At 39.8% G+C, this 16,175-nt stretch overlaps 1 protein-coding gene across 1 annotated transcript in view; it reads right to left on the bottom strand.

Moving 5' to 3' along the window:
* SERTAD2 (SERTA domain containing 2) overlaps window positions 1–16,175 on the bottom strand; it is a 124,193-nt gene that overhangs the window by 44,871 nt on the left and 63,147 nt on the right. The gene's annotated exons all lie outside the window — the stretch shown is intronic.

Below are 16,175 nucleotides of genomic sequence, written 5' to 3'. Positions count from 1 at the left end.
AGGGTAAATAGCACCATGTCCCTTACTAGCTCCACCCTAAAGGAATCTGTTTCAATAGAATATTTGAGCAATCTAAATTATCCTGAATCATGATGAAAACGTAGCATTGCTCAATGCTGTCTATGGAAAAAATATAATAATAACATCAACAACAGAAATGATATAAAGAAAGATTTTTATTGAACAAGCTTATGTTAAACAAGTTTAAGTACTTAAAGAGATAAACTTCAGGTGTCTATAAAATTCACATGTACAGAAAGTTGGTATGCTATATAAATAACAAGTGTGTGTAAACAAAGGCTTTATAAATCTACATATAAATTCTGCTGATGTGAAGGAAGTCCTCACAAATCATAAGAGCTCAATAAATGTATAAAAACAAAACAAAACGAAAAAACCTGTGTTGTTTAGGGGACCAAAATAAACATTATCCCCTTCATGGATGAAGAATGATGATAGATCAGTCCATCTGCTGGCTGTGGATAATTTTAAACTTGGATAATTACAGTACTTTAAAAAACTGTATAGCATTTTCAGATTATAAAGCACTTTGACATCATCATCTTATTTGTTCCCCATCCCCAAGACCCCAAGCACCAGCTACGATTCCGTTTTACACTTGAGGAACTGAGCAAGGCTCAGAGAAAACTTTCTCAAGATGCCACAACCACCAAGCAGCAAAGCCCAGGCTGGAATCCATATCTTCTAGTTCAAGATCTGGGTTTCATTTTCGAATTTATATTATTGTAAATATCACTTTACTTAACTGTCTAAAGAAGATTCTTTGCCAAGGCACATTTCTAAAAACAAACTCAGATGGAAACAAACTTATGGTGATCGATCGATCTATCTATCTATCTGGCAATCAATCATCTATCTGTCATCAATCAAGCAGCATGAACCAGAAAAACTTTACTGTATCTTTTTAGAAATATATATTTTTCCTTTTTAATACACCCACATGCAGCCTAAGTTACTATAAACAGCTTTAGCTTAGAGTGAAATTTTATGACTGAATTTTAAACACTTAAATAGAAAATGCTAAGATGGTCTTAGCTAGTAAACAAAAGCATTAGCTCTAAAAACAAAAAGCTCAAAATGTACTGATTTCACAAGCTTTTGGTTTCCATGTGAAAAACTGCAGGTATTCCAATGGTGTGTTTTACTTTTATTTGTGTTTCTAGAGTACTACTATGCTTCCATGCTAATTCAACCCACGTATGTTGACGACACATGCGGATCCTAAAATGCCATGATTCATCTGAGGCTGCCACAGTCGTGCAGCTTCGGGATGTACCCATCAGATGTAAGGCTGCATGCATTCACACTTTCTGCCCCTGTCACACACTGCAAATAACTCCAGCAAAGCATAGTCATCCACCTCTGACTCACCCTCCCACCTGAGGGAGAGCCTGTGCTATGAGACTGAAGTAAAGGCGCCCTTCATCAGAAATCATCTTTTCTACATTAACGGTGAAAAAAAAAGAAGAAAAAAGTCTTCATTATTTTCAGGCCTCTGAGCCCAGGCTAAGCCATCATATCCCCTGTGCTGCACGTATACATCCAGATGGTCTGAAGCAACTGAAGATCCACAAAAGAAGTGAAAATAACCTTAACTGATGACATTCCACCATTGTAATTTGTTTCTGCCCCGCCCTAACTGATCAATGTACTTTGTAATCTCCCTCACCCTTAAGAAGGTTCTTTGTAATTCTCCCCACCCTTGAGAATGTACTTTGTAAGATCCACCCACTGCCCGCAAAACATTGCTTCCTAACTCCACCACCTATCCCAAAACCTGTAAGAACTAATGATAATACCATCACCCTGTGCTGACTCCTTTTTCGGACTCAGCCCACCTGCACCCAGGTGAAATAAACAGCCTTGTTGCTCACACAAAGCCTGTTTGGGGGTCTCTTCACACGGACGTGTGAGACAATTATGAGTTTGGCCACTTTTATACCATTTTATACCAATAGAACCTGTCAGTTCTTTTGCAGAGAAACCAGAGAAGCAAAACAAAGAGTATTTTGAGACTGTTTAACATGTAACTTAGCAAACTATGGGCAACATTTTCTGACATGCCTGCAAACACTGACTGTGGAGTCAAACAGTCCTGGGATACACAGGGTTTCAACTTCTAGCTTGACCATGTGTTGGTTGGTTGACTTTCAGCAACTTGCATAAGCCTCAATTTCCTCATCTGTAAAAAAAGGGGTAGACCCAGAACCTGCAGTGTAGTGTTACTGTGAGGATTAAATGAGATAATAATATAGAAAAGTTAGTGCAGCCTCTGAAAATGATAAACAACAGTAGCTATTTTTGTTAATAATTGTTTAATCACATAATGCTAATTAAATTCAATACTGTGCTGGTGGTCACTGGCACTGGATGGAGAGCTCCCTGGTTTGTCCCCAGCAGGCCTTGTCACTGCTGCCAACTGGGACGAATCTTACAGAGGCTTTGTGGTACGCACTGTACACAAGAGATCAGATGAAACTCCACTCATTTAAGGCATTAGGTCAGACTGGAGTATAGGAGAAATATATTTTTACTGAATGAATCTCATCATCTGACTAGCATTCAAAATGTACCTCTGTCACTGCAATTTAATATAAAACCAATACCCCTGTTTTTTCTTCATCTAACATTTACCAAATGTCCACTGTGCCAGACTTTCGGCTAAGCTTAAGAAAAGATTCTCTCACAAATTACTAAGAGCGTCAAACCTCTAGATTGTTCGTTTTCTGAGATTCCCTCCTCTTGTCCCTTTGCTTTAGTTATATTCTGATGGGAAAACATAATGAAGACTAGGAAAGACCAGCTACTTTCTTCAATGGCTTTATAACTCAAGTAACAGGAGCAATCAGCATGCTTCTTCCTACTTTCATTGCTACAACTGGGTTACAGCACTTTTTTTTTCTACATTAAAAAATGCCAGTGATGAGCTGGGTGCACTGGTGCACACCTGTAATCCCAGCTATTTGGGAGGCTGAGGAGGGAGGATCACTGGAGCCCAAGAGTTTGAGACCAGCCTGGGCAGCATAGCAAGATCTCATCTCAAAACAAACAAACAAACAAACAAAAAACAGGATGGGAGAACTGGGGGAATAGATATAGCACTGAGAGTTAATAGAGTGGTAAGTAGTCCATAAGTGGTAAGAGACTGTAACTTAAATTTATGCTTTTATGGTAGAAAAAAATGAATTAAAATATCAAATGATTAGCAACTGAAATGGCTTTGGATTTGGTTGGTAATTAATAGAAATAACCACAATGGCATTTTAGACTTCTGCATATAGCGCTTTTCTCCAAGGATCTCCATATGCTCCTTTACCCCTCCCAGCCACCCTGTGAGGAAGACAGGGCTCCGGCTCTCACTGGACAGGGAGGCAACCTTCTGGACTTTGGACTTGGACCCCAATGCTCTTTTCACCACCTTTCCCCTTTTCACTGTCTTCTCACAACATCTCTTGAATATAAAGAAGGACCCTATACCTGGTAGAAACGAAAATGGATCAGAGGAATTATGTAAATTCAGGGATAAAGAAAGGCTAGAAAGGGGCTGGGTGTGGTGGCTCACGTCTGTCATCCCAGCACTTTGGGAGGCCAAGGCAGACGATCACTTGAGGACAGGAGTTCGAGACCAGCCTGGCCAACATGGTGAAACCTCATCTCTACTAAAAACACAACATTTAGCTGAGTGTGGCGGTGGGCGCCTATAATCCCAGCTACTCAGGAGGCTGAGGCAGGAGAATCACTTGAATCTGGGAGACGGGGGTTGCAGTGAGCTGAAATTGTGCCACTGTACTCCAGCCTGGGCAATAGAGTGAGACTCTCTCTCAAAAATAAAGAAAAAAAGGCTAGAAAGGCTTTTAAAAGCTGTTCAAGAGAAATGCAATCTGAGTCTAATTAGGTTCATCCACAATGAGTGTGCTGAACCTAACGACTCTTCATTAACGCAATACTCACCTCTCATCAATGAGGGTTGCTAGCATAGCCCTTGCGAGTAGTGGGTACAGTGAAACAAAAAAAAGGTCTTAATATTTAGGTCAACGTGGTCAAGCTGTCAGTGCTAGACCCATAAAGGAAGAGAGGGAAAAAAGAAGAGAAGGAGAAGCTTTGATTACTATGGAACATTTCCCAAAGATTTAGATGAAATCAAACCATGTCACCTAAGATGTTATTCCCTGTAATTCAAATGTAAATTCAGAGATGGGTAGCTCTGCCCCAAGGAAATTCAACTTTCAGAGAACATGTATGCAATATCTTCAAGCCCAGAATATATTCAAACTTGGTAGGGTATCACATGGCCATTAGTTAACATTATAATTTGCTTTTGAACATAGAGTGTTTCTAATTCAACCAGAGCTTATTTCCAAATCTTTAATCATTCTGTAGACAAAAAAAAAAAGAAAAAGAAAAAGGTAGCATTACGACATTATTACTAAGCAAAAGACTAAAAATACTAAAATGCAATGGAAACTATTCTTTGAGTACAACTCCCATTGTTATTAAGAGAGCTGAGCACACACACATTTAGAGGGGAAAAAAATACTCTGTAATGCTTCAGAGCTATTGTGATGCACTAGCTTCCTAAAAGTAAAGAAGAAAAGCAGAGATTGGTTAGATTTACAGTTTTCCAATAGGTACATGTCCAATCAATTATTTATTTTGGGTTAATTTTAGTGAAAAAAAATTACCTCACATGAAATGGTTGCATCACTGACGGGTTAGATCATAACACTCTTTTCAGAAAAGCAAAGATAAGTTTAGTACGTGTAAATAATACACTAAATAAAGGTCCCCTTTCTCAGTTGAGAAAACACGTGAGTTGAAATCAAGCATAGAGAATTCTGGAATCAGTTTCATAATTACTTATGACACCACAAGTAGTGAGAGCAAAAATCCTTTATAGGAACTTTTTTTTTTAAGTTCACAATTACGTAGTTGGGTACTTATTTACCCACCAATAGCTATGCAGACCATAAGGTCTCAAAAACAAAGACGTATGCTCTCTCTGTGTTAAGACTTCTGTCTTTCTTTGGAGAAGAATGGGTGTGGTCGTGGTGGGGGGGAGGGCATTTAAGCTGGAAGAGGCCTGTGAAACCCCATCCAAGACTTTCATTTTAAGAAAGATAGATAAACAAACATTGGTTCCTTCTATTGAGGAATCTGCCTATCTGCCTGGTTGCAACAGTGAATGAACTTCTTTTACTGTGGTATGGGTGTTGGCGGGGTTGACAAGATTTTTAATTGTCAACCAACATGGGTTTAAAACATTTTTTTTTTTTTTTTTTTTTGGTGTTTTAAAACTAACCACCCTCACCCTTCAAAAACAGTAAAACTTTTTTCTTCTGGTGAACAAAGCCTTGGGCCCTCTAATGGTTTCATACAAGTTGGTTTTTTAAGACCTGGAAACTGATTGGGTGACATTTAATCTTCGAGATTAAAATCACTTGGTGAATATTGTATTGTTCCACTGTTCTCACTGTCATTTTGGCATTTGGGGCCTCACTCTGCTGCTTCTGCTGGAGCACTTACCGGCTAATGAAACCTAGCCCAGGAGCAGCTGCCTGAATCTATGTCAAACTGCATCTGGCACCCATCTATCTTCCAGTCATCTAAATTCACCTCGGAAATCATACAAAAGCAGCCACATCAACACACCAGTCTTTGTTTTATCAAGGCTGTAAAGCAATTTTAGACTTTTTTAAAAAAATTGCTATGTATTTCAGAGTGGCAGCTTTTGAAAGGGTGGGGGAAAGTATTTTCTAAATCCTGAGAATATTGAGACTTTAAAATACCAAGTAAAAATTTGGTAGACCATCATTAGCACGGTTTTGGCTGAAACAGTACATTGAGGGGCTTGCCAGTAGAGACACAATGCTGCCGACAGATCCCAGACAAGAAGGCGAGTCTGCTTAAAATTCTTGAGTTGTCACGGTTATTAAATATGCTGCACCACAAAACCTTCCAGTACTCAAGGTTTTCTCCCTATCAGTTCTGTGGAATTATCAGAAACGCTGGTTTTAGCAAAGAAATTATTTACATGTGCATTCAGGGAACATTCTTTTCAAAAAACATTATATAAGAGAGAGAACAGTTTTCCTGAACGAGAGTATACAGATAAATAAAATATGTCATTTAAAAGATACACTCTTATTAAAATTGTAAGTAGTTGGATCACTCTGCAGTAGCTGACTTTTCTCCTGCCCTTCTGATGATGACCTGTATAAGGGGATATCGTTTTCTTTAACTGTGATGGCTAAGGCTTGAGCCTTTAAGAAATGAGTGTAACAAACATGTACAAAAGGATCTATAAGGAAAGCCAAGTTATAGATGATGCCTAAAGCAAACTTAGTTTTCAGGTCAGCAATATATAAAAGATAGCTTTACTTTTGCTTATTTGTTGATTTTAATTCCAATATATGTTATAAATTTCCCTTGAGATAGTGTTTTACCTGCATCCTATGCTTTTTTTAAAAAAACTGTGCACTTTGGGAGGCCAAGGCGGGCAGATTGCCTGAGCTCAGGAGTTCAAGACCAGCCTGGGCAACACTGTGAAACCCTGTCTCTACTAAAATACAAAAAAATTAGCAGGGCATAGAGGCATGCGTCTGTAATCCCGGCTACTCAGGAGGCTGAGGCAGGAGAATTGCTTGAACCCGAGAGGTGGAAGTTGTAGTGAGCCGAGATAACGCCACTGCGCTCCAGCCTGGGTGACAGAGCGAGACTCTGTCTCAAACAAACAAACAAAACAAAACAAAACAAAAATTAATTGTGGCACTTATATTTACCATTCTAACCTTTTTAAAGTGTACAATTCAGTGGATTAAGTTCCTTCACGATATTGCACAACCATCACCATTACCATTTCCAGAACTTTTTCATCCCCCCAAGAAGAAATGGTATACCTATTACACAATGATTCTCCATTCTCTCCTACCCTCAGCCTCTGGTTAGGAGGCTATTCTATTCCTCAGCTATTCTATGTTGTCTTTATGAATTTTACTATTTTAGGTACCTGACGTGAGTAGAATTTTGTTATTTTGTGCATGATTTACTTCACTTAGTACATTTTCCAGGTTCACACACGGTGTACCCAGTATCAGAATTTCATTCTTTTTTAAGGCTAATATTCTATTGTATGTACATACCACATGTTGTTTATCCAGTCTCCGGTGATAGACATTTAGGTTGTTTCCACCTTTTGGCTATTGTGAATAATGCTGCTGTGAATATTGACATATGATTATCTGAGTTTCTGCTTTCAATTCTTTGGGGTATATACCTAGAAGTGGAATTGCTGGATCATATTGTAATTCTATGCTTACCTTTTTGAGGAAGTGAAAAATAGCTTTTTAAAACAAATCTTTTAAAACATAGTTACATTCTTGTAAAGAGCCATACATTCCTTTAATGGCTAAAATTCTTTCTCTCTGATGTGTGGAGGTCCCAGTTGTCTCTACATTGCTAAATTCAATGATCAGTTCTCACACCTTACCTGACCTGACCTACACAGTTGATCAGGTGACCACTCCCTCCTCCAGGAAATACTCTGTTCACTTGGCTTCCAGGACCCTACACTCCTCATTTTTCTTCCTCTTTCACTGGTCATGCCTCTCAGTCTCTCTCAGTAAGTTCTTCTCCCTCTCCTTGGCCTTTAAAACTCCAAAGGGTACCTGGGGCTCAATCCCTGGGCTTCTTCAATATGCTCCTCCCTTGGAGATCTCATCTAGTTTTATGGCTTTACATACCATGTAAATATTGTCAACTTCCAAATTTGTATCTCCCGCCCTGTATTCCTCTCCTCTAAGTCCAGTCTCAAATCTCCAGCTGCCTATTCAGTATCTCCATATAGATGTCTCAACAATATGCACTCCTCAACTTCCCCCCAAAGCCATCCCCCTGCATTTTTTTTCCAACTCAGTTAATGGCAACACTATTTGTCCAATTACTCAGCTGCAAAGCCTTGGACCCATCATTGATTTCTTACATCTAATCTGGCAGGAAATCCTGTTGGCTCTGTCTCAAAACCTAAACATGAATGGGTCATTTCTCACAACTCTAGTGCTACTACCCCAGTCCCAATCACCATCACCTCTTGGACCTTGAATACTGCAATAGTTTCTGAATACTTCCTTACTTCCAGCTTTGTTCCCCTACTGTCTTTTCTCAACACAGCAGTCAGAGTAATTGTTTAATTGTTTTCTTTTCTTTCTTTTTTTTTTTTTTTGAGATGGGAGCTTCACTCTTGTTGCCCAGGCTGGAGTGCAATGGCGTGATCATGGCTCACTGCAACCTCCACCTCCCAGGTTCAAGCGATTCTCCTGCCTCAGCCTCCCAATTAGCTGATATTACAGGTGCCCGCCACCACACCCAGCTATAGAGTGATTCTTTTCCAAACAGAAGTCAGATCACGCCACCTCTCCACTCCTCCAATCCTCCAATGGCCCCCATCATTTCACTTAAAGGAGAAGCCAAGGCCGGGCGCGGTGGCTCAAGCCTGTAATCCCAGCACTTTGGGAGGCCGAGACGGGTGGATCACGAGGTCAGGAGATCGAGACCATCCTGGCTAACATGGTGAAACACCGTCTCTACTAAAAATACAAAAATCTAGCCGGGCGAGGTGGCGGGCGCCTGTAGTCCCAGCTACTCGGGAGGCTGAGGCAGGAGAATGGCGTGAACCCGGGAGGCGGAGCTTGCAGTGAGCTGAGATCCGGCCACTGCACTCCAGCCTGGGCGACAGAGCTAGACTCCGTCTCAAAAAAAAAAAAAGGAGAAGCCAAAAGACTCTCAATGTTCTATATTCTCACTGTCCCTCTAACCTCTCACCAAACTATTCTCCCTCATTCATCTTGTTTCACCAACACTGGCTTTACCTGCTCACTAGTCTTTGAACATGCTAGACACATTTCTACCTCAAAGCCTTTACAATGGCTGTTCCTTCTGCCTGGAACTTTCTTCCTTCATATATCCGCATGGTTTTCTCTCTCACTTTCTTCAAGCCTTTGTTCAAATGATATTCTTCAAACTGTTTAAAATTGCAACCACCCACTCTTGCAGGCCTTTCTATATCCTTAACCTGTAAACGCTGCTTTAAAATTTTTTTCCATAGCACTTATTACTTCCTAACATATTGCATAATGTATGTATTATATTCATTGTCTTCCGCTCAGTTAAACTGTAAGGTCCCTGAAAGCCAGGGCATTCCCCCCTGATTTTGTTCACTACTGTATTTCTAGCTGCTATGATCTCAAAGTTTATGTCCCCTTCTCAAATTCATCATTGAAGCTTTAATCCCCAGTGTGATGGTATTTGGAGGTGGGGCCTTTGGCAGGTAATTAGGTTTAGATGAGGTCATAGAGTGGGGTCCCCAGCATAGAGGTTAGTGCCCTTGGACAAAAAGAAAGAGACAGGGGATCTCTCCCTCTCAGTGTATGTGCTAAAACCAAGGAAAGGCCATATAAGGATATAACCATGAAGAGGGCCTTCACCAAGAGCCCAACCATGTTGGTACCCTGATCCCAGACTTCCAGCCTCCAGAACCACGAGAAATATTTGCTTTTTAAGCCACCCAGCCTGTGCTAATTTGTTATAGCAGCCTGAATTAAGACACCAGCACTCAGAACAATGCCTACCATAAAGTACATGCTCAGGAGATAGTTTTTAAAAGAATGGGTCAGCACAGAGTTGCCCTTCATTTGGAGATATACTGTCAGTTATGGGTGCTTAATATGGCTACATTCAAATGGTTAGCCTCTCTCACCTAAGGCAACCCACAGACACTTTTCAAATATCTTCTACAAGTCAGCTGAATAAATAAAATACACTTTCCCTCAAGGAGTTCACAGTCCAATGGAGTTTTAAGGAGCTCGTAATTTTTTAAGTGAACTTTGTTTTTGAGATAACTATTTTCATATGCAGTTGGAAGACACAATCCTGAAAGATACTATGCCCCCTTTATCCAGTTTCCCCCAAGGGTGCTATCTTGCAAAAGTATAGCACAAGATGTTACCATTGATACAGACAAGATACAGAACGTTGCCATCACACAAATCCCTTGTGTTGCCTTTTCATAGCCATACCCACTTCCCTCCCTCCCACTCCCCACTCCCCACCTTCCTTACCTCCTGAAAACCACTAATCTCTTCACTATTTCTATGATTTTGTCACTTCAAAAATGTTCTATACATGGAATCATACAGTCTGCACCTTTTGGGATTGGCTTTTTTCACTCAGCATAATTCGTCCAGGTTGTACAATGAATCATTAGCCCGTTCCTTTTCGTTGTTGAGTAGTGCTGAAAGTACCATAGTTTGTTTAACCACCCACTCACTGAAGGTCATCTGGGTTGTTTACAGTTTGGGGCTATTATAAATAAAGTTGCTACCAACACTGTGTATATAGGTTTTTGTAAGAATTTAAGTTTTCATTTCTCTGGAATAAATGACCCAGTGTGCAATTGCTGGGTCGTGTGATAGTGGCATGCTTAGTTTTTAAAGAAACTGCCGAGCTGTTTTCCAGAGTGCCTGCAATATTTCACATTCCCACCAGCAAATGTGCCTGTGAACTAGATTCTCCATATCCTCATCAGTACTTGGTGTTTTCACTATTTTTTATTTTAGCCATTCTGAGGTGTCTAAGGTGTGTTTGTATCTTGTGGTTTTAATATGCATTTCCCTAATAATGTTGAACATCTTTTTGCACTTGTATATCCTCTTTCGTGAAATGTTTCTTCATGCCTTTTACCCATTTTTAAATTTTATTTTATGATTTTTTTACTGTTGAGTTTCCAGTGTTCTTTATATACTTTAGTTGTCAGATACATGGTTTGCAAATAATTTTTTCCGAAGTCTGTAGTTTGTCTTTTCATCCTCTTAACATGGTCTTTCCTAGAGCAAACTTTTAAACTATGACTGTCTAATTTGTCAGTTTTTCCTTTTACTGATAGTGCTTTACATGTATAATACAACTTATTTTATAATGGGACGTGGTCTTAAGCAAATAAAGGTTTGCCAGACAGAGAAATGGGAAAGAACATTCCGGGATAATGTATCAGGATTGCAATACTACCTAGCATGCCAGTTGGCTTAAAAAACATGAGAACATGGGAAATTTTTGATGATCCTATACCTACAATAATACTTTCTGTGCAGCCAGAAAGTCCTATACTCTTCATAGGATGGGGAGGTGGGGATGGAGAGTAACTGCTCTGTGTCTACAAGTTGAAATATTTGGGGATTGGTGAATATAATAAGTACTTTCTTCAAAAACAAGGAAAAGTACTAGTGCCAAACCCTCTGAGATAATATATAATCCTAGACTCCAAAAATTGAATTCAGAAGGCATTTTCCTACACAAACAATGTGGTGTTGATTAGATGAAGGTGAAAAGAATGGCGAGCAGAGGGGCCTCTCCTGTATTTGACAGAATCACTTTCATAGAACATTATACATAAATTAAAATTCCAGAAAACTGATGAAGCTCACCTTCTTTTAGAGTGTCAAAATGTTTTTTCTTTTAACCACAGTAGAAGACTCTGGATCTTGATTACTTAACCTAAGTATTTTACTATGTGGCAATGTTGTTAAATGGGCAATGCCTCGGGGCCACTAAAGTTCATAGGACTGTTTGCCCCCATATCAGATTCCTCTGATTTGCCAGTTTAGCTTTTGCCTCAGCCTCTTGTACGTCCTTATTTGTTATGGGGCATTCTGCTCTCAATTTTTGCAGCTGTCAAGATGCCTGCCTCTTACTACACTTCCTTTTAATCTGTAATGATTTAGGAAGCCCTATAACCAAGCTAATAAGAATCCCATTTAAATAAGACTAAGAGGCTCTGAATTGGGACATGATTTTACTCACCTTTGGGTAAAATGCATTAATGCATGGCTGTGTGATATCCATTTTAATGTTGCTGACAGCCTTGGGCAGAGGCTTCTAGCTTTATATGTAATATATAATATATTATATATAATATGTATAATATATAATATTATTTTTTTATATATGTATATTCTCCCCTTTCCTCCACAATAATTAATTTTTAGTTGAGTCCATGACTGCCCAACCAAAGACTAAATTTCCTAGCCTCTTTTGTAGCTGGGTGTGGCCATGTGATTATGTTCTGGCAAACAGGATCTGAGCTGAAGTGAGCTCAATTGACAGCTGTCACTTCTGGGTTGTGCCCATCCCTCCTCCCTTTCCAATGGCTGATTTAATGGGTGTTCAGCCATCTTGGACAAAGGCAATGCTCCAGGGATGGTGAAGCAAATGAAGATAGAAAGTGATATGATCATAGTGCTAAGTGTATTGTTCCCTAAGCTTTCTTTTTTATATCTTTGAGTATCACTAATATTTTCAGGAGATACCAGAAAATTCTTAGTAAAAAATGTATTCTAAGATAAAATATAAATTATGTAGAAAGTTTTCTGAGAGACACGTTGTGGTAGGCAGCCTCTAAGAGGGCCTCCAGTGATTCCTGCCTACAGGTATTCACACCCTTGGGAAATTCCCTTTCCTTGAGAGTAGGCTGGCCTAGCCACTCACTTCTAACAAACAGAGGCAGTAAAGGTCATGGGATGTCACTATCGAGATTAGGTTTACAAAAGGACTGTGGATTCCATCTTCCTTATCCTTTCTTGCTCTCTTGCTTGCTTGCTCTGGTGAACGCCAGCTGCCATGCTGTGAGTTACTCTAGACAGAAATTCCTATGATAAGGACACCATCCAACAGCCCATGAGGGACTGAGGTCCTCATTCCAACAGCCTGTAAGGAACTGAATCCTTCCCCTAACCATGTGAGTGAGCCTGGAAGTAAATCTTTCCTTATTTGAGCCTTCATATGCGACTGTGATCCTGCCTGACACTGAGACACTGTGGGGCAGAGGCACCCAACTACACTGCAGTTGGATTTTTGACTCATGGAAAAACTGAGATAATAAATGCTTGTTGTTGTAAGCTGCTAAATTTGGGGTAATTTGTTATGTAGCAATAAATAGATAACTAATACAGACGTACAAAATAGAAATATCAATGACAAGAGGTAATTTTTGAGGGCTGGGTGCAGTGGCTCACACCTGTAATCCCAGAACTTTGGGAGGCTGAGGCGGGCAGATCACCTGAGGTTAGGAGTTCGAGACCAGCCTGACCTACATGGAGAAACCCCATCTCTACTAAAAATACAAAATTAGCCGGGCATGATGGCGCATACCTGTAATCCCAGCAACTTGGGAGGCTGAGGCAGGAAAAAAGCTTGAACCTGGGAGGCGAAGGTTGCAGTGAGCCGAGATCGCACCATTGCACTCCAGCCTGGGTAACAAGAGCGAAACTCTGTCTCAAAAAAAAAAAAAAAAAAAAGGCCGGGCGCGGTGGCTCAAGCCTGTAGTCCCAGCACTTTGGGAGGCCGAGACGGGCGGATCACGAGGTCAGGAGATCAAGACCATCCTGGCTAACACGGTGAAACCCCGTCTCTACTAAAAAAATACAAAAAACTAGCCGGGCGCGGTGGCAGGCGCCTGTAGTCCCAACTGCTCGGGAGGCTGAGGCAGGAGAATGGCGTAAACCCGGGAGGTGGAGCTTGCAGTGAGCTGAGATCCGGCCACTGCACTCCAGCCTGGGCGGTAGAGCGAGACTCCGTCTCAAAAAAAAAAAAAAAAAAAAAAAAAAAAAGAGGTAATTTTTAAAAGGCATACATGCATTTCATTTCATAATTTTGCTGCTTTTACACATACTACAATCTTGTAGGTAGTATTTATATGAAAATAAAGGGAATACATCATTTGGAGTATTAAAATAGCTTTGTTTATAGCTACAATTTGGACACTAGCAAATCAGCCTTTGAAATACTCAAATAATTAATTTTGCTTAAATATTTTACGGCTAATTATTTCATATCAAAGTAATAATCTGTATTATAGCCATAAAGATCTCTTACTCTTTTCCACCAAGATAAAATAGAATCTTGATTATAACTCAGGATGAAATTCCATCTGTGAGATTTATAAAATGTTATAAAACTCATGAGGTATCAATAAAAACAAGCAAATTTCTAAATATTCAGATTTGGAAATGTTTAAGTATTGATAATTTAAATATTCACATCTTGGTAATTCCAACCCTCTAAGTAGACTCTTTCTTGCAGAAAGAAACCATTTTTTCTTTTGTTTCCCTTCAGATTTATTTTTTAAAAACTCAAATACAGCGGAGGGAAATATAACAGATCTATTGAGTTAGAATTCACATACCATACAACTCATCCATTTAAAGTGTACAATTCAATGGCTTTTAGTATATTCACAGAGTTGTAAAACCAGCTGCATTTTGCACATGGTGTTTTGAGAAGGCAGGATGATAAGAAAGTAGAAAGGAGGAACTTTTCCATAAATTACCACTCTTTTCAAAGGCTAAGGCCTATCTTCCAAAGCTAACCTGCAGGAATTTTTTCAAAGCTTATTCTCAGCTGGGTCCGGTGGCTCACATCTGTAATCCCAGCATTTTGGGAGGCTAAAGCAGGCAGATCTTTTGAGCTCAGGACTTCTAGAGCAACCTGGGCAAGACAGCAAAACCTCATTTCTACAAAAAATACAAGAAGGCTGAGGTGGGAGGGTTGCTTGAGCCTGGGAGGCTGCAGTGAGCCAAGATCACGCCACTGCACTCCAGCCTGGGCAACCAAGCAAGACTCTCTCAAAAAAAAAAAAAGCGTATTCTCCTCCACGACTAGCTAAAATCCCTAGATTACTTTTCAGCCTTTATTCTTAAATGACTCTGCCCTCCAGCCCCATTGCCATCCAGTTGCTCTTGGCCACTGCTCTTTCTCCATTTCCTCCAACTATAACCTCCAGATCCATAGACCTCTAATAGCACATGGTACCCTCCAGTGCAGAGCTTCTGCACAGTGTGCAAAGTACCATGAATGGGTGGCAGGTACACTGAGATGCTGATCCTTCCATCTGCAAGGCAGTCACCGAGGGCCCAGAGAGAGCAATGGAAACCCTCAAGCCAGTGCCTCTGCAGGGCTCGCTCTCTTCAGTATTTTTTATGTGTCAACACAGAAAAAGCTGTGAAGCACTGTTCTAGTTTGAGTAATTTGGTAAACAAACGTATCATGAAACCAACCATGTTCCAATTATTCTGTTAGGTATTGGGGCAATATAAATAAAAAGATAGTCCCTTATAATCTGGAAAAATAGACATCTAAGTAAGTATAAGACATTGTGATAGGAGTACCCAGGTAACAGTATAACAGAATGTAACAAAGAAAACCCCTGGACCTGGTCTGAGAAACAAAGAGAAGAGAAATCAGGCAGCAGATGAGAAATGGCTGCCTCTAGCTAAGGAACAGATTTCTCATGGAACCTGGAATGCAAACTTCATGAAGGCAGGGACAACTTCTACCTTATTTACCACCATATCCCAACACCACACAATGCCTAGCTTATTCCAGGTATTAGATACATTTCGTTGAATGAGTAGAGTTCACACTCTTCTTCTTATGCAATGTGACCTAGTAACCAAGGGTTCACTTTTGCCAGTCTCTACAGAATTACAAAACCATTGGAAACATGGTGACCTTTGGCTTTAGTCGGCTGGGATTAATTGATCCCTTTCTGGGGACTCTGATAATATGGGTATTTCTCAATTCTGCATTAAATCTAAGTACAATAATTCATTTTAATAAGTCAACATATATTTATTTAGTGCCCACTATGATGGAAAGCTATTATTTTACTAGAAAATTTACAGATTTCACAATATTCATTTTAAAAAATGTTATCTGCCAAGTAAACCGTGTAAGAAAAGTGAGGTTCTAGACAGGCCATTTTTTTTTTTTTTTTTTTTTACACAAAACATAGGGAAGATCTAGTTCTGAGGAGAAATAATTAAGAACCGCTTTAGCCTAGGAAGAGACATCTAGGAATAAGAAGAAGAAGAGGGAAAGAATAAGTTGGGAAGTTGAATTCAGAAAACGGAAACACTCATTAAAACAAATCAAAAAGAAAGGCAGAGTGAGTGCAGATGGTCACAATTCATTTTATGTCTATTTATGATGGCATCAGATCTTAGCCTCTGCAACAATAAATCTTAGAATTCAAATTTGTCTGTTGCTTTATTTCCTCTTACTTCATAAACACAGCCCCAAATAAATAAAAACAAACCCTCATACTGGAG

This window comes from Macaca mulatta, chromosome 13, assembly GCF_049350105.2.
Source record: "Macaca mulatta isolate MMU2019108-1 chromosome 13, T2T-MMU8v2.0, whole genome shotgun sequence".
Classification (NCBI taxonomy): domain Eukaryota; kingdom Metazoa; phylum Chordata; class Mammalia; order Primates; family Cercopithecidae; genus Macaca; species Macaca mulatta.
Note: the sequence above shows the minus strand (reverse complement) of the source record. Positions and strands in the feature narration are given on the sequence as shown.